Source organism: Maniola jurtina, chromosome 4, assembly GCF_905333055.1.
Source record: "Maniola jurtina chromosome 4, ilManJurt1.1, whole genome shotgun sequence".
Taxonomy (NCBI): Eukaryota; Metazoa; Arthropoda; class Insecta; order Lepidoptera; family Nymphalidae; genus Maniola; species Maniola jurtina.
Genome location: NC_060032.1, coordinates 3,531,180 through 3,556,686, shown reverse-complemented (window position 1 = coordinate 3,556,686; position 25,507 = coordinate 3,531,180). Strand labels below are relative to the sequence as shown.

At 36.8% G+C, this 25,507-nt stretch overlaps 1 protein-coding gene across 3 annotated transcripts in view; it reads left to right on the top strand.

The window, feature by feature from the left end:
• Window positions 1–15,058: 15,058 nt before the first annotated feature.
• LOC123864644 (5-hydroxytryptamine receptor 2C) overlaps window positions 15,059–25,507 on the top strand; it is a 114,990-nt gene continuing 104,541 nt past the window's right edge. For 2 of the 3 annotated variants that reach the window (XM_045905249.1, XM_045905247.1), the window contains exon 1: window positions 15,059–15,339. The gene's annotated coding sequence lies outside the window, so the exon portion shown is untranslated. The remainder of the gene's footprint in view (window positions 15,340–25,507) is intronic. The other variant, XM_045905250.1, reaches the window with a different exon arrangement.

Below are 25,507 nucleotides of genomic sequence, written 5' to 3'. Positions count from 1 at the left end.
GAGTTCGACTCACTTTGGTTCGGTCGATCTTAGTGTGCAGACGTGTTTTATCCATCTGTTATTATTGCGCTAACTTAGTTTTGTTGAGTATCAAGCCTTAATCATGTAAATAAGGGTTATATTTATTATTTCTTATATTTTTATTGAGGTTCACTTCTGGTATTCTTATACTATCAATTCAATTCAATTCAATTATCTTTTTTGCGAATTGGGGTACTCGGTTGGTGTTAATGATGATGATGAGAGTTATTTTTATTTAATGACTTGTATTAATTTTTGTTCTATCTATTCATTCTATTCTAATCTATGCGACTCACGCGCCAGCTAGTGTAAGATGGCCATCATCACTGACTTACTACTGAGCACGGTCTCCATTCAGAAAGAGAAAGGTTGGAACACTACGCTGGCCAAGAGCGGATTAGCAGACTTTACACACCTTTAGAAATTTATAGAGAACTCTTAGACATGCAGGTTTCCTCACGATGTTTTCCTTCACCATAAAGCAAGTGATATTTAATTGCTTAAAAGTTAAAATGCACATACTTAATTCCGAATAGTTAGAGGTCCTGGATCGAACCCTATCCGTTATTCGACATGCTTTTCCAATAGACAATTATTTTCCCGCTTGTTTTACAGCTTCACACGAAAAAAGCTTTGTTATCTTAGTATCGTTTTGGATCTTAATAAAATTAGATTCATTACAAATGTATGGGAAATGGATTTTTTCCCTTTAGTCTTTGACTCTCCGTTGTTTAAACACAAGATTCCTATTAAGCATTCTGCTTTCAGACTCCCTAGCTTTAAAAAACTTCTTTAATTATGTAGCGAGTTTTAGAAAGTTGTACGTGAGCTGGATTTTTCCCTCCCTTACTCCCAAACTATGATATTATTTAATACTAACTGATCCAAAAGGATTCACTCAAGGCAATTTTTTAAAAATCCTGAAAATTTTGAAAAAATTGTGATTTTTGTAATAGACTAAAAGCCAGCGCATGCTAGACCTCCGTTATTTTATGAAATCTGAAAGTTTTTCTGACAAAAACCTAATTATTTAACCGATTTTTATGAAATTTGGTACACAGAAGCTTTCATCCCGGAAGTGGGCATACATAAATTACGCCTTATCCCGGAAACTCGAAGTTTTTAAAATCCTAAATCGAAAGAGAAGTCGCGGCCATCATCTAGTATAGATATTGTACTTATAAAATGCACGATATTATAGAAAGACAATTCAGCAACATCTGGACCACAATCGCCAAACATTAAACAATGGAATCTAAAGTAGCAAGCTCGATTCTGCGCTGGTATTTCCTTTGAGATTCAAAGTTGAGGGCTCTCCCGTGCACACAAACTAGCTTTGAAGCGGGCGACCACACCACATCGTCGTGTGGGAAGAAAATCTAAATTATACAGGGTGTAACCAAAACACTAGCAAAAACTTAGCGTAATTAGGTATTATATACTACCTTAACATAATCCAACGCCAATAACTACTTGCCTTATCTTGTAGTTTTGTGATTTAGTATTTTTCAAACCGGCATTGTATAGCTTACAAAACTCGGATCAGTGCCCCACCTACGACGTAACATTGAACCCGAGTAGCTTATTTACGTAACATTCGTTGACCTCTAGCGTCAGTCAGATGTTTCATTTGCAATATATTGTACACTTTTAAAAAATACAAAACTTTAAAAAATATCATATCTTATCAGTAATCATCAGCACTATCACCTGTCTTCGTTTTTGCTAGCGTTCTGGTTACATCCTGTATATTAATACTATTACTTAATCAGAGAAACCTCTTTTATTTGTTGACGGAGAAGAAATCTTCTTGGGTTAGATACCCATCCAAAAAAATCACATCACACTTAATATTATAAAGGCGAAAGTTTGTATGTGTGTGTGTGTGTGTGTGTGTGTATGTTTGTTACTCCTTCACGCAAAAACTACTGGACTGATTTGGCTGAAATTTGGAATGAAGATGGATAATATCCTGGATTAGCACATAGGTTACTTTTTATCCCGGAAAATCAAAGAGTTCCCACGGGATTTCGAAAAACCGGTCGCGGGCATTGGCTAGTTCAAAATATTTTTAATCTATTAGACTTTTACAAGTATATTTGATTCGTCAAGAGCATTTACCACTCCATCATTCATCTCCATTGTCAAGAGAATTGCATCGATAGTCTCGTACCACCAAATTCCATAAATGTCTTATAGGCCAATCTACAAAGGGCGATACTATTGCCGACAATAGTAGGCCGGGCTCGTTGCAATTTCCTCTCCCGTCGAGATGGCGCCTTACCCATGGAGATACCCGATATCTTTGGGGAGGGGTGTTTGGAGGCCCTAACGAACGAGCCACGCCGGTGCCTCTCTTGCGCGATGTCCATTAGCCTTGTCCTGGGAAAAGTATTCCTCTGACCCCATACTCCTCTGCTACGATACACGACAGCTTATGCCACAGCAAGCTGCCGTCTTTCCAGGGTCACAGTGTCGTATATTTTCATAATGAGAAGTGTTTAGGCCATAGTCTACCAATGCTGGCCAAGTACGGATCAGCAGACTTCACACACCTTTGAGACCATTATGACTCTCAGGCGTGGGAGTTTCCTCACGATGATTTTCTTCGCTGTTCAAGCAAGTGATATTTGCTTAATAAGACGAACATAACTCCAAAAAGTTAGAGACGCGTGCCCGGGATTGAACCCCCAACTAAATAAGAGGAATCACCGATTTCTAGACTGTTACCGCTACTTTTTCATAGTGTTTATTTTCATAGTGTTTAGGAACCCATGGAAATATCTATCTATCTTTAACGAAATCTGAGCAATGACGAGCGAAATTACAGAATTATTATAACTTTATAGAATCCATAGAAAGCTCACATTTTTAACGCTTCGAAGTACTTTCTTTAAATAAAGTGCATGAAACTGATAGGTTATCTCCTGTAATTGAGTCCTTCTAAAATAAACGGTAAACTATGTCACCTAAGAGCGAAACAGATACACGCAATATTGATCTGTAACTGGTAAGCAATAGGGGTCAAAATAGGCTGTATCGGTCTGCATCTAAGCGTATACCCAAAGGATTAATATCCAAATTGGATTGCGGAGTGCAGGTTTGCTGCTCAGTAACCGGGTGCATCAATTTTCAATTTACACCTTATAGATTGTATCAAACGCTTCCTTGAGATTTTATTGCAAATATTATTTTGGCAAACCCAACGTCCTGGAAAATCAAAGAGTTCCCACGGGATTCTTGAAATACTTGTATCCACATGAACGAAGTTGTGGGCATCATTTGCTTGGTACAGAGATAGTTTGCATCCTGGAGTCTGACATGGATTAGTTTTCATGGGATTTTCAAAAACCTAAATTCCCGCGGATGAAATGGCAGGCATCGCCTTGTTAGAAACATAAACACCGTTGATATGGATGATTAGTTAAACTCTGTAATGATAGTTTTAGTCAATCGAATAATTTTTTTAAAGTACCCGCATTAGAAACTGATGATCTGTTTGACAAAGAAGCAAAGTTTGGCAAGATAAGCAGGTAAGATTTTCCAACAAAAGGGAAACAAAAAACCGTTTCCGTAAAATTGAACTTGAAATGCCAGCGTTCATTATCGAAAAACTATTTTGCCTCTCCATTGAACGTTAGAAAGAGTCTTAAGCGATCTGATTATAGAAGCTCTGCCTACTAAATGTTAAGATATTATACTGGCTAAGTTTCGATTTTAAATAAATCGGCTGGTTGTTTTACTAAGAACAGATTTTTCATTCACCAAATAGTTATTTGTTTGCAAGGCAAACAATTTGTTATTTGGTGCGAGTTTGTATTGAATTTCGAGCACGCAAAGGATTCCAAGGTAATTCAAAAATGGAATCCTGAACTTAGCGAGGAATTCTAAGGCACGAACTCAAATAATTTTGAGAAACGTGCGAAACACACTTTTCATACTTCAACTTTTCATTTCACAACAAGTTCACAACCTACAGCGAGGAAAATGCTAAATGCAACAACACAATAAGATTTTTAATGTTAATAATACTACTCAAGTGAGCCAGGCTTCACTTAAGTCAGGGTCAGTTAATAATATAGGTACCTAATACAAAATTATGAAATAATATCGCTTGCGAAATCAGTTAGGGGTAGGTAATTCTGAGTTTAATAATGCCACATACTCACCCTTTCTAGGTTAAAACGCTTTCATCTTATATTGCAACGTCATTACTATAAATTAAGCTCGAACAATGTACAAAAGAATTTCCTATTTCTTACACACATTAAAATTGTGCATTTTTAAGGATCCGTACCCGAAGGATGCCAACGTGAATCTATTAGATACTAAGCCTTTGCTGTCCGTCCGTCTGTCTATTTGTCTGTGTGTCAGCGAGCTGTATCTCATGAACCGTAATAGGTAGAGAATTGAAATTTTCCCACATTGAGTATTTTTATAACCGCTATAACAACAAATAGTAAAAATTTCAAAATTTTCGCCTCGTGAATAAAGAAATAAGTAAAAAGTAGGTACATTAGTTTTGTACAATGGTACGGAACTCTTCATGTGCGACTCCGATGCGTAATTGACCGGTTTCTAACCTTCCTATTATAAAATCCAAATAAGTTTTAATATTCAGCTCTCTCGGAACGTGTAGGATATTAAAACGGAAGGCTACTTTCCTATGCTAAACTCCGCGTATTGTCCGCTCCTAAGTTCACTCTACATTGTATTTTAGTATACCTATTCTATCTATGCCATCTATTCTATCTATTCTATCTAAGTATGTTGTTAAAACATAAATCGATTAGGTATATGCAATAAAAATCTTATGTATATGAAAATGTACAATATGACTTAAATTGTAACAACATACCTACTTTAAAATTTTTTTTTTTCTTTGAAATTAATTAAGTAAAGTAAGTAAACAGCTTGTTTGCAATCTCACCTGGTGGTAAGTGATGATGCAGTCTAAGATGGAAGCGGGCTAACCTGGAAGGGGTATGGAAATTTTCATTAAACCCATATCCCGATGATTTCTATGCGGCATCGCATAGGAACGGTTAATCGCTTGGCGGCACGACTCTTGCCGGTAGGTTGGTAACTAGCCACGACCGAAGCCTCCCACCACGCAAAATCAATTAGGCATAGACACCACCCGTCTGCTTTAGCAAGAAAAGCAAGCAAGCAATAATGCCTCACCATACAGCACTCTGACACAGGTGACATAGATCACAGGCGTAGCCCTACCAATTGAAAAAGGGTAGCAACAACTTCCAATTAGCCCATTCATATTTCAGACTACATAGCAGTCAAAAGCTGACTTATCATCAAATAAAAAAGATCCTCCAAGGCACTACGCACGTGTACTTCACTCCAAGAACAGAGCCTTCTCAAGAGACATGTATCCTCAATCTTCTATTCATATAAAAAGAGAAACTGTTCACTGATGATGACTTTACATTCGCAATTTAGATTGTGTATTATAATAGAATAATAATCTTGTTTTTGTTTGTGTTTATCCATCCATACTTACATACTAATATTATAAATGCGAAAGTGTGTCTGTCTGTCTGTCTGCTTCACAGCCCAACCGCTGAACCGATTTGAATGAAATTTGGTACATAGTTAGCTTACATCCCGGGGACGGACATAGGCTACTTTTTATCCAGGAAAATCAAACAGTTCCTACGGGACTCTTAAGAATCCATCCGTTAAACCGAATTAAGAGTTCCCACGGGATTTTTAAATAAACCTAAATCCACGCGGACGGAGTCGCGGGCATCCTCTTATTTGTTTTATGTAAGACAACAGGTCTGCTAGTGTCTCATTTGCTATGACTTGCAGTATCATGCACTGGTTCGCAAAGCAGATTCTACTGCGAAGAGTACAGTATTTTTTATATTTTCTTTGGAATAGTATTAGAAATCACGTCATGCATTTCCAGACACTAAGTATCATGGATAATACACAAATGGGCGGTCATAGAAAACAGATCGCTATCTATCGAGGTTAGGGCGGGGATCGACCAAGCGCTACAACACCGCAGGGATAATATCGTACATTGCTTACTTCCGTAACTATCGGAATTGTGTTCCGTTTCATGCAAGTTGCTAACATAAGTTAATGTAGGTTACCCAAGCGTACAGAGGAACATACGGTGGGAAACGACTCTGTTTCATAATATGTAGAGATAATGTAATACACATAATGGGCAGTCATAGAAAACGGATATATTTGCTTAAACGTTCTCAAATAAAAGCTTTCTTTAGAACAATAAAAATAGCTCCTCGTAAGAACAGTTTAATCTTTCCTGCCCCAGAAGCGTACGTAGGTAACCGAACCTTTCAACTAAACTATATCGGTTGAATAATGTTCCTAAATAACTATACATGTTTTATTCCAAAAAATTGAGAAATAAAATACGAATGAAATGAAATGAAATATATGTTTTTTTTCCAAAAAATTATCTTAGCCATATTGACATTATTTTCGTAATCAGCAACCTGAAAAACATCGGAATTGCCCCCCGTGTAAATTAAAAAAATATATAATATGTGCAATTCTTGAAGCTCTGTCGTCAATTACAAATAAGAAGAAAAATGTAGTGCATGCAGTTCGGAATAAATATTTTCTAGCACAGGTTAATCGAAATCCACATATTACCTCTCAATTAAAAGCTTCCTTTTGAAAAGCAATAATAGCTGCTCGTATCTATTGAGGTTGGTCTTCCTCGCTCGACAAAGAACGATAAATCAAAGTGCAAGTAACCGGACGTTTCAGCTAAACTATCGGTTTAATGTTACTAGTATGTTAGCAGCTGGATAGGTTTTATTTGAAAAACTAGCAACCACCCGCGGCTTTGCTCGTCACTTAATACTCTTTATTCCGTATCCCGTAGGATTTTCAAAAAATCCAATATTATTCTATACCTAAATTATACAGGAAACTCTGTGCAGCTCTCTAGGCCTTTCTAAGTTGAGCGTTGATATGATTGATGGTCGATGAGAGAGTCAGTTAGCAGAGCGGTGATAGACTTAATTAATGGTCGGGGGTTTGATTTCTAACTTTTCTGAGTTGTGCTGGGTTCGGAGTCATATCTTGCTTTAACAGTGAAGAAAAAATTTGTGAGGAACCTGAGCATGCCTGAGAGTTCCCCATAATGTTCTCAAAGGTGTGTGAAATCTGCCAATGCGCACTGGGCCAGTGAGGCGGACCGTAACCTAAACCTTTCTGAGAGGTGAGATTTACGTTTTTCAAAATCCCGCGAGAACTCTTTGATTTTTCGGGATAAAAAGTAGCATATGTGCTAATCCAGGATATTATCTACCTCCATTCTGAATTTCAGCCAAATCCGTCCAGTGGTTTTTGCGTGAAGGAGTAACAAACATACACACACACCTACATACATACATACACACAAACTTTCGCCTTTATAATATTGGTGTGACGTGTGAAGTGTGAAGTGTGATTACTCAGCACGGGTATTATAATATATTAGGCTCAGCGATGGGTTGGTGGTCCACCATGCCGGCCCAGTGTGAATTGGTAGATTTACACACCTTTATAAGGAACTCTAAGCCATACAAGTTTCCTCACGATGTTTTCCTTCACCGTTAAAGCAAGTGATATTTAATTTCACGAATTTTCTCTTTCCTTTTATTTCATTTGTTTCTCTTTGTTGCCTGAACGCATCCCTTGTGAATTAATTCTGTGGCTAGATTAAATGTACACTTAAATGTATGCAAACCGGCACTGGAGCTGTATTTTGTAAGCACAACAGCTGCATTTATTATGATAAAATATGAGATTAAATTGTGAAAAGCTCAGACAAACGACAGTTAAAACTGTATCCAAAAATTGCAAGAATTCTAACTCATTTAAATCTACTCTTAAACATTAAACTAAGCTAAGTCATATAATACTAAGTCATAATAATAAGTCATATAAACTAAGATAAGTCAATGGACCGAGTCTTAGGTATAAATACGCTTATAGGTAAGTTTAGGTTGATATAATATTGCTTATTAGCTTCACTCATAGACTAGATTGTAATGTTAGTAATAAGTACTGCTGTCAGCATTTTATGATATAAATAAATAAATCTAGCTCTTACCAAAAGTAGACCTAAAAGAATAGCAAAGCACAAACCTGAATCATACTTAAAATTAGTTTCGGGTTTCGACACCTGTAAAAACCTGCCTAAATTACGTATAATAGTTATAAAATTGTTTCACCAATTTCGACTACAACTTTCGGTGAAAACAAAAATTCACTAACACTCAGACTTTTATAAATGTAAATAAATAGATCTTGTAAGGGAAAATAGATCTTGTAATTATTGTATGTGGTAATTACATTCAACCTGTTAGATTCGAAGCGACATTGAAAATAACGGAGCAACAAACAATCCCTTTTAAGAAAACAATGGTAATTAGTAGAAGAAATAAAATTATAGTTTAAGGTTTAGAAGAAATTTGCGTCTGTCTTGTCGAAACCCTGCGGTTAAATATTGAAACAAGTTAATTTACGCAGGATCGTAGTCTTACACAAAAGATTTCCGTTTCATTTCCGCAGCCGAAACTTTTTTAAATGAGTGAATAGCTGGTGGTATTATAGTTTTTGACAAATGTTCAATTACATTTTTAAATAGATACTAGCTGACGCCCGCGACTTCGTCCGCGTGGATTTAGGTTTTTCGAAATCCCGTGGGAACTCATTTTCCGGGATAAAAAGTCGCCTATGTGCTAATCCAGGATACTATCTATCTCAATTCCGAATTTCAGCCAAATACGTCGTGGTTTTAGCTTGAAGGAGTAACTAAAACACACATACACACACACACGTACAAACTTTCGCTTTTATATTATCAGTGTGATTTATGACTTTGCTAGACATTGCCAACATAAAATTTGCATCCAGATTTTCGATATTATCTATGTAGTGTAGGTATTATAAGAAGTTTGTCCCCAGCTCTCTACATACAAACGTAGATTTGTTCTCATTTGAAGACTAACCAATCAATTTTTTTTAGACACAAAACCAATACCTAGGTATTCAGTCAGTCACTACTATCAGCTAAGTCTGTTAAGACAGCCTGTAAAAAAAAAGCAAATATTCCAAATATTAGTATATTGGAATACCTATACTATTAATCAAAATCAAATAAAATTCACATAGAAATATATCTGGTCCTGTGAATTATAGATAGGGAGGTATATTAATAGACATGCCTACTTACATGTTTAACTCGAATGTCAACTTATATCCTAATCTATTTTATGACTTTTATGATGGAAAAATCACACCCTTATCATTTCCAAATCCCCTAAGGGATTTTATAGTGACACTTTTGGCTTGTCTGTGTCATTCGAGATGAAAATAAATATAACACTTTCACACAAAACTTTCGTTATATTATGTCCGCGTAATAATATCATGATTGATTTTACAAGTGTAAATTAAAAATTTATAACACCCCCGACAAGTGAAGGTTACAGTTAGAACTTGAAAAAGCTGATAACTTTCAAACGGCTGAACCGATTTTTTAACCTCCGACCCAAAAAGAGGGGTGTTATAAGTTTGACGTGTGTATCTGTGTATCTGTGTTTCTGTGTATCTGTGTATCTGTCTGTGGCATCATAGCGCCTAAACGAATGAACCGATTTTAATTTAGTTTTTTTTGTTTGAAAGATGGCTTGATCGAGAGTGTTCTTAGCTATAATCCAAGAAAATCGGTTCAGCCGTTTGAAAGCTCTTTTCTAGTTACTTAGACCTTCAATTGTCGGGGGTGTTATAAATTTTTAATTTACACTTGTTTGGATTATAGCTAAGAACACTCTCGATCAAGCCACCTTTCAAACAAAAAAAAAACTAAATTAAAATCGGTTCCTTATATTGGCGTCACTCAGAAAAGCAGGTATTATTTAAATATTTTTATCGAATTATTGGAATGTCCTCTCCAAAACCAACACAAAAAAAACACAAGTTTAATGTGTAAGGTTATCCGAGAGTTTTAATCTAAACAAACTAATGCCAAAATAAATAATTTAATTAGAGCGTGATTGCTATCACAACATCTAATTATCAGTTCACAACCCAAATACCGAAAATATGCGATATCGCTCCGAATCTCAGAAGGAGACTGAACTAAAACCTTCGAAACACCCGTATTTATGCAAGTTCAATCTTGTTGGCCACCTAGCAACAGATTGTAGGTATGACATCGAATGAGCCAAATATCGATTTTATCAAACTACCTGCATTAGGTAAATTAATAATTTTATATTATTTTTGACAACTCAAATCAACTTTTTAAAAATAACCTTACAGTTCGGCCGTCCTGAATTTAACACGCCCTCGTGTTTCTAAATAATCTTGTCATGTCAGTCGCGGGCTTCCTTGCCCTAAGTCAAATCCAAATCATGGGCTATCCTGCCCTCCGTCAAATCATTAAAACCTATCCTTGAACTGCCGAACTCTCAGTTTTAATATCAAATCAACAATAAATCCAAACGACTAACTTCTCATTCGATGTATACGAAATCTGAACCACTTATTGCAAATTACTTTCCACTACACAAAAGACTAAATTCTTAAAAAAAAACTAGAAATTTTAATCACCAAATCAAACTCAATAAAAAAATTTAATCAAATGTGGGTTGTTTACAAAAAGATACCAAAGCGAAATTAAGGCAACGTGAGACACGTCCCGCTTCTGAATTATTGGCGTCACTCAGAAAAGCAGGTATTATTTAAATATTTTTATCGAATTATTGGAATGTCCTCTCCAAAACCAACACAAAAAAACACAAGTTTAATGTGTAAGGTTATCCGAGAGTTTTAATCTAAACAAACTAATGCCAAAATAAATAATTTAATTAGAGCGTGATTGCTATCACAACATCTAATTATCAGTTCACAACCCAAATACCGAAAATATGCGATATCGCTCCGAATCTCAGAAGGAGACTGAACTAAAACCTTCGAAACACCCGTATTTATGCAAGTTCAATCTTGTTGGCCACCTAGCAACAGATTGTAGGTATGACATCGAATGAGCCAAATATCGATTTTATCAAACTACCTGCATTAGGTAAATTAATAATTTTATATTATTTTTGACAACTCAAATCAACTTTTTAAAAATAACCTTACACTTAGTTTAGGAGCTACGATGCCACAGACAGATACACAGATACACACGTCAAACTTATAACACCCCTCTTTTTGGGTCGGGGGTTAAAAATAGGTCTCTAGATTGACAGAATTATTCTAAATATAAAAATTTAAAAAAATAGGTAAAAAGATGTCTACTTATAGCTCGTTCCCACTTGCCGGCGGTCGGGCCCGAATTTTAATCGGATGTTCCAGTGGCAGAACATTTTTACACAAAATCGGTTTCAGACCAGTGGGAATAGCTTCACATTATAAAATGTCATCCAATTAAAATCCGGGGCCGAAAGACGACAAGTGGGAACCGGCTCTTACTTTACTATGATCCGTCAAACCTGGGTTAAATCAGTTAAATCCATACTAATGCGCTATATAAATGCGAATGTTTTTGTCTGTCTGTATGTCTGTTAGTTTTACACGGCCCAACTGTTCAACCGATTTTGACGAAAGATGCAGGTAATATAATTAGCTCTCATCCTGTGGACGAACATAGGCTAATTAAAACAAAGAGTTTCTACTGGATTCTTATTAATCTTAGCTCAACGTGTCTGAAGTCGTGTGCATCATCTATTTTGTACAAAGATTGTATCGTTTCAACTTTGTCTTAAATCTGAAGTCAAAGTACTCAACGTAATTTGAAGTTCAAGCAAGTTGATACCTACTGAATTATGCCTGTATAGCTCAACGGTTATAGGAGCGGACTGGAATCCGAAAGGTCGGCGGTTCAAACCCCACCCGTTGTCGTACCTACTCCTAGCACAAGCTTAACGCTTAGTTGGAGGGGAAAGGGGAATGTTAGTCGTGATTAAAAATGGCTTATAATCTTTTTTATAAAAAAAAAGAATTGCTTAAAATACACATAACTTCGAAAAATTAAAGGTGGTCCGGGATCTCAAAATTCAAAATTCAAATCATTTTTTCGAAATATTTACACTTTTTCATAGTCAGTTATTGGATTTGTTAGATGATATAGTGGTGATAATTAATTACGTTAACTTAAACCTAAGGCTACGAAGGTTCCGAACGCGCCCAAGTCTGAGAAGAGCCCACAACAAACTCAGCCTAAAGGAAGCTTGTTCCTTCCAGTCTACTTATTTCAATGGTCACGACTAAGAATTTGACGTCTTGTGGAAAATCAGGGGGCACGGCAGTGCCCCCGCCAAGACGAGCCAAACGGCGGCCGGGGCGCTACGTACCTTTTTCTCGAAGTGTTTCGCCGTATTTTCGACCCGTCATAACTTCGGTCTGGATGACGCTAGAAAGCTGAAATTTTCAGTATAAGGTGTCCTCAGCAAATTTACCAAATATACCAAGTATCAAATATCTAGCTTTTATGGTTACAGATTTATTGATACCTAAAATACGCCGATTTCGTCCCTCACTGATGATCATCAAAACCTCTACTCAAAACCTCTAAGGTACTTCCCGAAGTCCTAGAAGACTGAAATTTGGTATGTAGACTAGAAATTGACTACAAACTACAGGAAAATTAAGAAATTGGAAATGCCCCCCCTCTACGCCTCTTATGGGTGAAGCAAATCTGCAAATTCTGTCGCTAGAATGCTGATATTTTCAGGATAAGATGTCCTTGGCAGATTTATTAAACGCATTGAGTATCAATTGTCTAGCTTTTATAGTTTCAGATTTATTGACAGTCAAAACTTCTAGTCTGTAATTCTAGGGTACTTCCCGAAGTCCTAGGAGACTGAAATTTGGTGTGTACACTAGAAATTGCATACAAACTACAGGAAAATTAAGAAATTCAAAATTTTCCCCCTCCACTCCCACGTAGGGGGGAAGCAAATTATTTGTAAAGTCTATCGCTAGAATGCTGATATTTTCAGGATAATATATCCTTGACAGACTTATCAAACGTACCAAGTATCAATTGTCTACCTGTTATGGTTTCAGATTTATTGCCATTCAAAACCCCTCTAGTCAAAAGTTCTAAAGTACTTCCCTAAGTCCTAGAAGACTCAAATTTGGTATGTAGGCTAGGGATTTCATTCAAACAACAGGAAAATAAACTTTTCCCAGTCTGTACATTTAAAAAATGTGTTTCCTGAAGTCCTAAAAGACTGAAATTTGATATATCTGCTTTAAAATTGAGTTGCAAGATTCCACCCGAACCAACATAGTTACATACATTGCAAGTGGAATAAAAGCTTTTAAAAAAAGAGGTAACGATAGAGACCGGGCCATGAAAATGATGTAGGTACCTACAAAAAATAGATCCAAAAAAAAAAATCTAGGGCACCTGCCAAAAAGAAATGAAATCCCACCAAAAACATTTCATGTAAAATGTTGCCAAGACTCACAAGTTCATAATGCTTTCACTGTTAAAAAGTTATGAGATCTCTAGTAGAGCCAAGCCCCTAGCTGAGCTTAGAATTGCGCTGCCCATGGGACCTATCCCAAGTCCAAAGTATATAGCTCTTAAATGCTCTTGACTATATCACATTTATAACAATAAAGAACAAATAACTCTACTTACAAGCTCTGATTTTACAAACCCAAAATCTTGGTTAAAAAAGTACGGCTTGGCCGTTTAATGTTCGTAAAACTATTACATGACATAACATATTATATTAAGGTCATAAGGAATAGTTTGTTCGACAATTACTAATTTGTATTATACTTCATGATTGTCGCACAAGCTATTCCGGGCTTAAATGTCATATCAGATAAAAGTACCACGAACATTAAACGGCCAAGCCGTCCTTTTTTAACCAAGATTTAGGGTTTGTAAAATCAGAGCTTGTAAGTAGAGTTATTTGTTCTTTATTGTTATAAATGTGATATAGTCAAGAGCATTTAAGAGCTATATACTTTGGACTTGGGATAGGTCCCATGGGCAGCGCAATTCTAAGCTCAGCTAGGGGCTTGGCTCTACTAGAGATCTCATAACTTTTTAACAGTGAAAGCATTATGAACTTGTGAGTCTTGGCAACATTTTACATGAAATGTTTTTGGTGGGATCACATAGACCTTCAAGCAAGGGTCCTCAAGCGAAATACTTTGATACTTTAGCTTAAAGGCCGACATCAAACAAATTGAGTGGTTCTTTGAGAAGTGCCATAAGAAGGTGCGTGTACAAACGTTGAGGGGGTCAAAAATGTTCTTCGCACTACGCGGATATAAATTTTATATAATAACCATAATCATTTATCTTTTATTTGCTTGAGTACAGGAACAAATGGTACAATGAGTATAATGAGTCCAATGCATTCGACCATTTCGGGCATTTTCTACATCATTGTTTGACAATCAGAACGTGTACAATATTACCCAGTTTGAATAAATGACTTTGACTTTGACTACTCCGTGGATATAGTACTGACCGTGGTCTAGAGGGCTTCGTCGAATCTTTGTAATATGTAAGATTATCATAATCTTACTCTGTAGTAGCAGTAGCGTGGCAGTTTTTTTTTTTATTCTGAAGCGAAAAGGTCCTGACTGCTATCTCATCTGGTGGTAAGTGATGATGCAGTCTAAGGTGGAAGCGGGCTAGCTAGGTAGGGGTATGGAAATTTCATTAATCGGTTTCTACGCAGCCTCGTATTCCACGCTTAATCGCTAGGCGATACGGCTTTGCGGATAAGGTGGTAATTAGCCACGGCCGAAGTCTTCCGACAGACCAAAGACAATTTAGAAATTATAAATCCCCAAATTGCTCTTGCCGGGAATCAAACCCGGGGCCTCCACTTATAAGACCACAGCGCTCACCACTGTACCAGTTAAGTTGTCACAAGTTGCCATAAATGCATCGCAACTGCAGCGATGTGCGATTGCTTTGTTCTTAACGGTAGGCGTTATATGTGTTCCAGGCTTTATTTCATAGTTTCAGGGGTTTCAGTTTTCGCTAAAGCCTGAACTGAAGCAATGCCCAACAGGTGCGCGATTCATTCAACGGCGACTGTTGTACTGAACGGACGCGTTCGAATTCTCGCGTTCGAAATACGAACTTTCATGTTCAGAATTATTCGAACGTTCTGTGCCGCGAAAAAATTCACGCAGTGCCAGTGGTATCCAATATTCAGGTTACATTAAATTTAAAAAAAAATTATAAATACTTTTTCGGACTCAGTATCTGTGAAAAAAAATAAAGATATTAAAACGTTATCTGTGTACAATCTAGACCGAGCGACGAATAATCAGAAGGTATGCAGTATGAATGGTGCTGTTAAGTTAATTGAATTTTCAGATCGGTTTTGGTGTTTTAAATGGGCTATATTCGGATGGATCGGAACTCAAAGAGAGATAGGATGGAGTGATATTACAGCGCAGTTCAGATTTACAAATTCACGCTCATTTGTTCCGGTATTATTTTTAAGAAGGAAGTCGTATATTGCGATATTTTGAACGTGCACATAAATACTCGTATTTTTGGCAGCGTTGGAGCACCTATTAATAATGCTAATCCGATTTTATTTTAGTTTTAACGTGGACCAAAATATTAACTGGAAAGCTTAAAAGTTAGTGGCGTTTTAGAAGGTTATATTTGTGCTGACTATTTATTTTTTATATTTCTACTTATCATTGTACAGGTTGTTACATAATTTATCTAAGATATTATTTTTTAAATAATAAAATTTATCAGAAGTTATAATAACCTGTGTTAGCCAGTTAGACGTCTGCCTTCTAATTGAGAGACGGGAGTTCGATTCCGGGCACGCACCTCTGACTTTTTGGAGTTTTAAGGAATGAAATCACTTGCTTTAACGGTCAAGGAAAACATCGTGGGGAAACCAGCTGTTTGCCTGAGAATTCTTCATAATGTTCTCAGAGGTGAGGTGTACAAGTTAGCCCTTGACTGCTATCTCACCTGGTGGTAAGTGATGATGCAGTTTAAGATGGAAGCGGCCTGGAAGGGGTATGGAAGTTTTCATTAAACCTTTACTTCTTTGGTTTCTACACGGCATCGAGGCTTCGGAGTTGAGAGAGGTGCGTGCCCGGGGTCGAACTGCCGATAAGGAGGCGAATGTCTTAATCACTTTTAGACATTATAAAGTCTCAAATTATCCCTGCTAGGAATCAAACCCGAGACCTCCCACTTATAAAACCACAGCGCTCACCACTGCGCCCGAGAGGTTGTCGAAAATTTCAAATATCTAGAAAAAACCTTATTGTTCAATTCTAGTTCAAGGTAATTTGGAACCCTCATCCATCTACGTTCGCTACACTTCGATTAGCGTAGCAAAATCAATCTATCGTAACCAGAGATGGCCATTGCTACTTTTCTTCATTTTCATTTAGTGATTTTATTATTTTTCTTCACAGTGATTTCACAGGCGATTTTTCACGGAAATTCGTTTTCAACTAGCCGATGCCCGCGACTTCACCCGCGTGGATTTAGGTTTTTCGAAAACCCGTGGAAACTCTTGACTTTCCGGGATAAAAAGTAACCTATGTGCTATCTGTCTCCATTCCAAATTTCAGCCAAATCCGTCTAGTAGTTTTTGCGTGAAGGAGTAACAAACATACACAGATATACACAAACTTTCGCCTTTATAATATTAGTGTGATTTTTGCACTTGTATTAATTATGATCAAGATCAATAGCGCTGATATTTCACAGCTATATTTCGCGGAAATTGCATCTTAGCACTTAAATGATTGTAAGTGCGAAAATACGCTTTTCGTGAAACGTAGCTAACGATCGTTTGATCGATTGATTTAACTAGACGTTTTACTTTTTCTAACACGCAAAGATGCAACTGTTCTTGATCGTGCGCCCTGTAGTGTCTTAGCCTGGATCGAGGGCCATGTGCACACGCTTTTTTTCATCTAGAGCTTGGCTGCAATCAGACCTGCTAGCAAGTGGTGATGCAGCCTAAGAGCGCGCTTGCCTAGAATATGCCTATTTACTCTTGGCTTGAAGGTGCCCATATTAAAATTGGAAGGGAAAACTGACGCCGGAAGGGCGTTCAATATCCTAGCGGTTCGTATTAGAAACGAGGAAGCTTGTGAGCTTTTGCTTCATGATTTGTAATGCTATTAAGTAAGGTAGCAAGTGTTACATTATTTTTTTAATGATTTTTCACATGCTATCTGTGAAGTAGTCCAACCCTAATTGTAACCATTAGATTACTTACACCGGATATCCTGTATTAGCCTGTTTGATCTAACATTATCCTGCCATTGGAAGAGCTTTCGAAGTAATAATTAATTTATTATCTGTTACTCAAGGTATCGACCATATTAATTAATGTACCTAGATAAATACGAGAGTACGACAGACAGAGAGTTTTGGCGGCCTTCCTGGCGCAGTGGTAAGCTGTGGTCTTACTCCTTTGGTTTCTATACGGCATCGGACCGGAACGCTACATCGCTTGGCGGCTTTGCCGGTAGGGTGGTAACTAGATACGGCCGAAGCCTCCCGTCTGCCCCTGCCGGAAATCGAACCTGGGACCTCCCACTAATGAGACTACAGCGCGTTCCTACCTACTATTGCGTCAGGGAAGCTTTAAAAGTAATTCAAAGTCAGTTTTTCTTTGTTTTAAGCTCAAAGAAGTTACGTAAAAGGATTCGGTACATGTACCTATAGACCGTATGGTACCAACCGTATGTACGAATGTATGAACTGAAATAGTACCTACCTACATGTATATTCACGTCAAACAGACTACGACGTGCAGCGGCATAACTAGCGTATTCTGGATGTGGATAACAATGACAAAGTGCTACTTCGATCTGTACACGTCTTCAGATAATATGATTTAGTAGCAACAGCCAACACGTTTACATAACTGGTGCCAGAGAGGTGCCATATCTATCTAAATATAAAAGTATAACGTGACTGACTGTCTGTCTGACGGACTGACCGACTGACTGACTTACTCACTGCCTGACTGACTGATCTATTAACGCACAGCTCAAACCACTGGACGTATTAGGCTGCAGATAGCTATTATGACGTAGAAATCCGTTAAGAAAGGATTTTTGAGAATTCAACCCCTCGGAGGGCTAAATATTGGTTTGAAATTTGTGTAGTCCACGCGGACGAAGTCGCAGGTATAAGCTAGTCTAAATATAACAGGAAAAGATGAATGACTGACTGATCACACTGATGGCTGGCGACGAACAGCTATTTTACTCGTAGTTATACTTATTTATAATGATAAACACTTTGTTCCCAAGTGTAAAATATAATTATTCCGACATGAGCCTAAGCTGCCGCTGTTGTTTATCTCAAACTTTGGATGACAAAATATAATCAAGCAAGCTCCTATTAGGTTGAACTTGAGAGACGCTTATTTTAATGAGGCTAAACGTGTTTTTGTTTATACTTTGTTATTGTGATTAGGGCCTAATTATAATATTTTGTGTTCAAAACTTGTTAAAATCTTACATTAATAATGTACCTTCCTTTCTACCATCGTATTGCAAGGCATCGTCAAGGTCTGCGTCCGTATGTTGTTGGAATTCTTCGGACACGTCATACGAAGCGATTTGCTTCCTCGTTTCTTATCCGAACCGCTAGGATATGAAACGCCCTTCCGGCATCAGTTTTCCCCTCCACTTTTAATATGGGTACATTCAAGTCAAGAGTGAATAGTCAACTTCTAGGCAAGCGCGCTTCATCTTAGGCTGCATCATCACTAGCTAATAGGTCTGATTGCAGCCAAGCGCTAGTCTATAAATTAATTATTCTGAGTTTTCGCAGTCATATGCTTTTTAAGCAATTAACTATCACTTGCTTTAACGTTGAAGGAAAACTTCGGTGAAACTTGCATGCCTGAAAGTTCACTATAATGTTCTCAAAGGTGAGTGAAGTTTGCCATCCGCTCTTAGCCATCATGGTCGATTATGGTCTAATCTATAAGCCGTTCTCATTATAAGACGAGACCTGTGCTCATTAGTGGGCCGACAAAGGGCTGAGCTGATGATGATGATAAATCTAATCAGTTCACGTAGGTATAGAGGTAGGTATATCTAATATCGAGGATATTCTATAAGTTTTCCAATTATTCCTAGATAGTAGGTTTGTTCTGAAACGGTGAAATACAACATGGCTCTGGCTCAGGCAATCACAGGAATTACTTATTTACAGCGAAATCCACTTTCTATTCGCGCGAAACCGGGATGGGGTAAAACGTCCCCTAATATAAATCAAAAGCGACCCCGAAATAGAACTCCGTGATGACAATTTTGACAGGCAACTCAACAATCGGAAAATTTATTTTCCGTTGAAAAAAAAACCAATATTCCTCAGGCTTTGCCTTCCATAATTAGATTTCGATCAAAGTGAAAAATATAAAACTTTATTTTCTAATGGTATTAAATTTGATCTCAGACTCTCTTGGAATGCTTTTAGACTCTGTTTGATCTAAAAAGTATTGAATGATTAAATTTTTACAAAAGTTTGTGTGTGTGTATGATTGTTAATGTTTCACGCAAAAACTACTTGGCAGAATTGGCTGAAATTCAGAATGAAGATAACTTATTATAGCGCCGCGGGATAACCAATTCTTAGTTATAGGATGCAGAATTTAAGAAACTACGTTTTTCTTTCTTTCCTTTCTTTCTTATTATACCCTGATTTAACACATTACTTTCACATGCATGGTGCTGTCCATATCTAGAAAGAAAATGCTTTTTTAAGAGGGCTCTCTCCGTCACTCGTTTCATACAATCGTAGTTCCAATTTCATTTGAATATTAAGCAACAAAAGTCCATGAAATTTTGCAGAAATATTCTAGAAACTAATATCTATGTCTGTGGTTTTCCAGATTTCTGTTAAAATATTCGGTTTCAAAGTTACGCGGTCTTAAAAATTTTCATACAAATCTTTGCGCCCCTATAATTTTAAAACTACATATTTTTAGAAAAATCTAAAACACCACAGACACAGATATTAGTTTCTAGAATATGTCTGCAAAATTTCATGGACTTTGGTTGCTTAATATTCAAATGAAATTGGAACTACGATTGTATAGAGTAAGTAACGGAGGGAGCCCTGTTAACACATTACTTTCACATGCATGTGCGGACCGCACATGCATGTGAAAGTAATAATATCTAGAAAGAAAATGCTTTTTAACCCCCGACCCAAAAAGAGGGGTGTTATAAGTTTGACGTGTGTATCTGTGTATCTGTGTGTCTGTGTATCTGTGTATCTGTGTATCTGTGTATCTGTGTATCTGTGTATCTGTCTGTGGCATCGTAGCGCCTAAACGAATGAACCGATTTTAATTTAGTTTTTTTTTGTTTGAAAGGTGGCTTGATCGAGAGTGTTCTTAGCTATAATCTAAAAAAATTGGTTCAGCCGTTTAAGAGTTATCAGCTCTTTTCTAGTTTTTTTGTAGAAAAGAAGGTTAGATAACCGTTAGGTTCATAATATTATGTCAATAGACAAATGTCAAGCTGTCAAGATGGACGTTGCCTAAATACATAATTATTTATTAATTGAAAATGATGTTTTGGAAAACTCAGATACTTTGGATCGTCGGGGGTGTTATAAATTTTTAATTTACACTTGTTTAAGTACTTATTTTTGACGTACGATATCCAGACAATGACAACAAGACTACGACCCGGCACCACATGGCGCAAAAACTTAGATCAAGATTAATCTTGCCCATTACAATACAATTTTATTTTAAAGCCCACTCTTATAAATAGACTTGCTTATTCTACGGAATCCCTGCTGACTGAAAGATGTGGAGTGTAATAAATCAGAAAACCCATTCCTTATTGTCAGGGCGGGTTATTTTACGGGAGTTGTATAAATTGCAATGTTTTATATCTATTTGAGTAGTTTCTGGTTGTCAACACAAAATATTATGAGCTGCTTAGATTAATGAAACTGGATAAGAACGCGCAGACGTGTTAGTCTTTTTACTTTTAAAGCACGATTTGGGCATAAGTAGGTGTCTTTCAGCGCGTCGAAAAACCGACAAATGATGGCTCTGTTAAAAGCTTATATAGTTTTAGTTAAGTTTATAGATTCGAAGTTTTACTGTATCAACTAAAAAGGTGGGGTAGTATGTATTTGTACGTACCAGTTACATACCTATTATTATATGAAGAACCCTTACTAGGCAGATATACTTACCATCAAAATTCTAAAGCGAGTAGTTGGGAGCCTCTGGTCAGAAGTGGTAAGTGGTACTAAACAATGAGCTGCAGAAATTCTTACAAGAGACGGTCTGAAAGTGGATGTCCATATAATAGTGAGGGGTTTAAAATCAAATCAAATCTGGTTGGCTATTTGTATAAATAGATCCCACCAAAAACATTTCATGTAAAATGTTGCCAAGACTCACAAGTTCATAATGCTTTCACTGTTAAAAAGTTATGAGATCTCTAGTAGAGCCAAGCCCCTAGCTGAGCTTAGAATTGCGCTGCCCATGGGACCTATCCCAAGTCCAAAGTATATAGCTCTTAAATGCTCTTGACTATATCACATTTATAACAATAAAGAACAAATAACTCTACTTACAAGCTCTGATTTTACAAACCCTAAATCTTGGTTAAAAAAGGACGGCTTGGCCGTTTAATGTTCGTGGTACTTTTATCTGATATGACATTTAAGCCCGGAATAGCTTGTGCGACAATCATGAAGTATAATACAAATTAGTAATTGTCGAACAAACTATTCCTTATGACCTTAATATAATATGTTATGTCATGTAATAGTTTTACGAACATTAAACGGCCAAGCCGTACTTTTTTAACCAAGATTTTGGGTTTGTAAAATCAGAGCTTGTAAGTAGAGTTATTTGTTCTTTATTGTTATAAATGTGATATAGTCAAGAGCATTTAAGAGCTATATACTTTGGACTTGGGATAGGTCCCATGGGCAGCGCAATTCTAAGCTCAGCTAGGGGCTTGGCTCTACTAGAGATCTCATAACTTTTTAACAGTGAAAGCATTATGAACTTGTGAGTCTTGGCAACATTTTACATGAAATGTTTTTGGTGGGATTTCATTTCTTTTTGGCAGGTGCCCTAGATTTTTTTTTTTGGATCTATTTTTTGTAGGTACCTACATCATTTTCATGGCCCGGTCTCTATCGTTACCTCTTTTTTTAAAAGCTTTTATTCCACTTGCAATGTATGTAACTATGTTGGTTCGGGTGGAATCTTGCAACTCAATTTTAAAGCAGATATATCAAATTTCAGTCTTTTAGGACTTCAGGAAACACATTTTTTAAATGTACAGACTGGGAAAAGTTTATTTTCCTGTTGTTTGAATGAAATCCCTAGCCTACATACCAAATTTGAGTCTTCTAGGACTTAGGGAAGTACTTTAGAACTTTTGACTAGAGGGGTTTTGAATGGCAATAAATCTGAAACCATAACAGGTAGACAATTGATACTTGGTACGTTTGATAAGTCTGTCAAGGATATATTATCCTGAAAATATCAGCATTCTAGCGATAGACTTTACAAATAATTTGCTTCCCCCCTACGTGGGAGTGGAGGGGGAAAATTTTGAATTTCTTAATTTTCCTGTAGTTTGTATGCAATTTCTAGTGTACACACCAAATTTCAGTCTCCTAGGACTTCGGGAAGTACCCTAGAATTACAGACTAGAAGTTTTGACTGTCAATAAATCTGAAACTATAAAAGCTAGACAATTGATACTCAATGCGTTTAATAAATCTGCCAAGGACATCTTATCCTGAAAATATCAGCATTCTAGCGACAGAATTTGCAGATTTGCTTCACCCATAAGAGGCGTAGAGGGGGGGCATTTCCAATTTCTTAATTTTCCTGTAGTTTGTAGTCAATTTCTAGTCTACATACCAAATTTCAGTCTTCTAGGACTTCGGGAAGTACCTTAGAGGTTTTGAGTAGAGGTTTTGATGATCATCAGTGAGGGACGAAATCGGCGTATTTTAGGTATCAATAAATCTGTAACCATAAAAGCTAGATATTTGATACTTGGTATATTTGGTAAATTTGCTGAGGACACCTTATACTGAAAATTTCAGCTTTCTAGCGTCATCCAGACCGAAGTTATGACGGGTCGAAAATACGGCGAAACACTTCGAGAAAAAGGTACGTAGCGCCCCGGCCGCCGTTTGGCTCGTCTTGGCGGGGGCACTGCCGTGCCCCCTGATTTGTGCGAGAACTTTGAATTATTATAGTTTAATAATTTAAGCTCTGAATGTTAAGTACGGCTTTCTTAGCCCATTGAGAAGCCATTCCTTTCAAGAAATTCCTTAGAAATCATTGTTAACTAACTTGAGGCCCGATTTAACCATACTCTGTTTGTCAATTTAACATCCTGTTAAATGGTTTAACAGACTGTTAATGGAAACGAGTGTTTACACGCACTAACCAGGCATTAATTTCCTTAACAAGGCTTTACATTTAATCACAGGTATAGATGTCCGTTAACTTTGTAACAGACCATTAAGTACATAATATTATTATGCCGGCTTTCTAAATATTCGCAACGCCATTCAGTCAAAACTTGAATCTCTACGAGTACTTCGCTTTTTAATCTATCCTTTCACCATTGAGATATTGAAGCTTCAATTAATTTCATCCCAACTGAATACCTACCAAGGCTGTTTGAAAGGTTTACGCGTTTTACGTGTTAACATCATCCGATGCGATATCGTGATCCGACTCCGTGGAGATAAAATTGTTGAGCAGCAGCAACCGAGGAAGTCAGTAGTAGTAAATAAAATGTTAAGACCGAATGTTTTGAAGTTTACTCTTACAGTCTATGTAACAATTTATCAGGTGTCAGAAAGTGAGTGGAATAGTTTTTGGAATATTTTTTTTTTGATAACGATTTCAAAAAATCTCGAAACCACCACAAATCAGTGATTTTCAGGCACTGGTTGGATGGGTACAATTGGTTCCTAATGAACTCTGATCGAATAGTGATTATTAATATCATTTGCCTTAGCGGTGAACGTCCTGAGGAAACTGCATGCCTGAGAGTTCTCAAAAGTGTGTGAAGTCTGCTTATCTGCACTTGAATAGTGCATTGAGCTAGGCTTTTATTTTGACACCCCTTCTCAGTAGTAGGCCGAATATCAGTTGAGATAATCAATGCATCGAATTACAGATCTCCCCATTGAATAGATCGAAATTAGAATGGCATTTGGTGCTAACTGATTTCTATATCGTGTCGGATAATATAAAGACTCTCTTATATTAATAGCTGGTAATTCTGTTGAATCCCCGCTAACTGAAGGCTTTAGCGTGTTAAATAAATTTTCACACAATACATTATTTACTGTCAGCACGCAATGTTTTGCAATTTGTTGTGAAGAAAATTTCATGGATTATCAAGTTTTAGCAGACGAGTCGAGCATAATAAACTCATTGATTCTTTAGAACTTAGAAGTACCTGAAAAATATCGGAGTAAATAAGAAATCTTAGCAGGTTTAAAACATTAATAAACCAAACTAACAAACGGCGCAAAGTTTAATCAAAATGGCTTGAAATCTGGAAATATAGATTGACACAATTTTCAACAAATAGGTAGGTATAAGGAAGTGACTTTGTTTTAAACCCCCGACCCAAAAAGAAGGGTGTTATAAGTTTGACGTGTGTATCTTTGTATCTGTCTTTGGCATCGTAGCTCCTAAACTAATGAACCGATTTTAATTTAGTTTTTTTTGTTCAAAAGGTGGCTTGATCGAGAGTGTTCTCAGCTATAATCTAAGAAAATCGGTTCAGCCGTTTGAAAGTTATCAGCTCTTTTCTAGTTACTGTAACCTTCACTTGTCGAGGGTGTTATAAATTTTTAATTTACACCTATGTAGAACAAAGGAGGTATTGCATCTAGATTCCAACGCATGCTGGAATAAGTGTAAATTAAAAATTTATAACACCCCCGACGATCCAAAGTATTTGAGTTTTCCAAAACATCATTTTCAAATAAATAATTATGTATTTAGGCAACGTCCATCTTGACAGCTTGACATTTGTCTATTGACATAATATTATGAACCTAACGGTTATCTAACCTTCTTTTCTACAAGAAAACTAGAAAAGAGCTGATAACTCTTAAACGGCTGAACCAATTTTTTTAGATTATAGCTAAGAACACTCTCGATCAAGCCACCTTTCAAACAAAAAAAACTAAATTAAAATCGGTTCATTCGTTTAGGCGCTACGATGCCACAGACAGATACACAGATACACACGTCAAACTTATAACACCCCTCTTTTTGGGTCGGGGATTAAAAATGCTAGTAGGGAATACTTTTTTCGTACTTTTATTTCCAATTTTTAGCTTACAAGACTCCTTCAATGGAATGTGTAAGCGAAAGCTTTGTGCCATCCCACTCGACCTTACTTGCCCCATTCTAAAAAACTCCCATTTTGTATTCGTTTTGTAAAGAAAAGTTTCCTT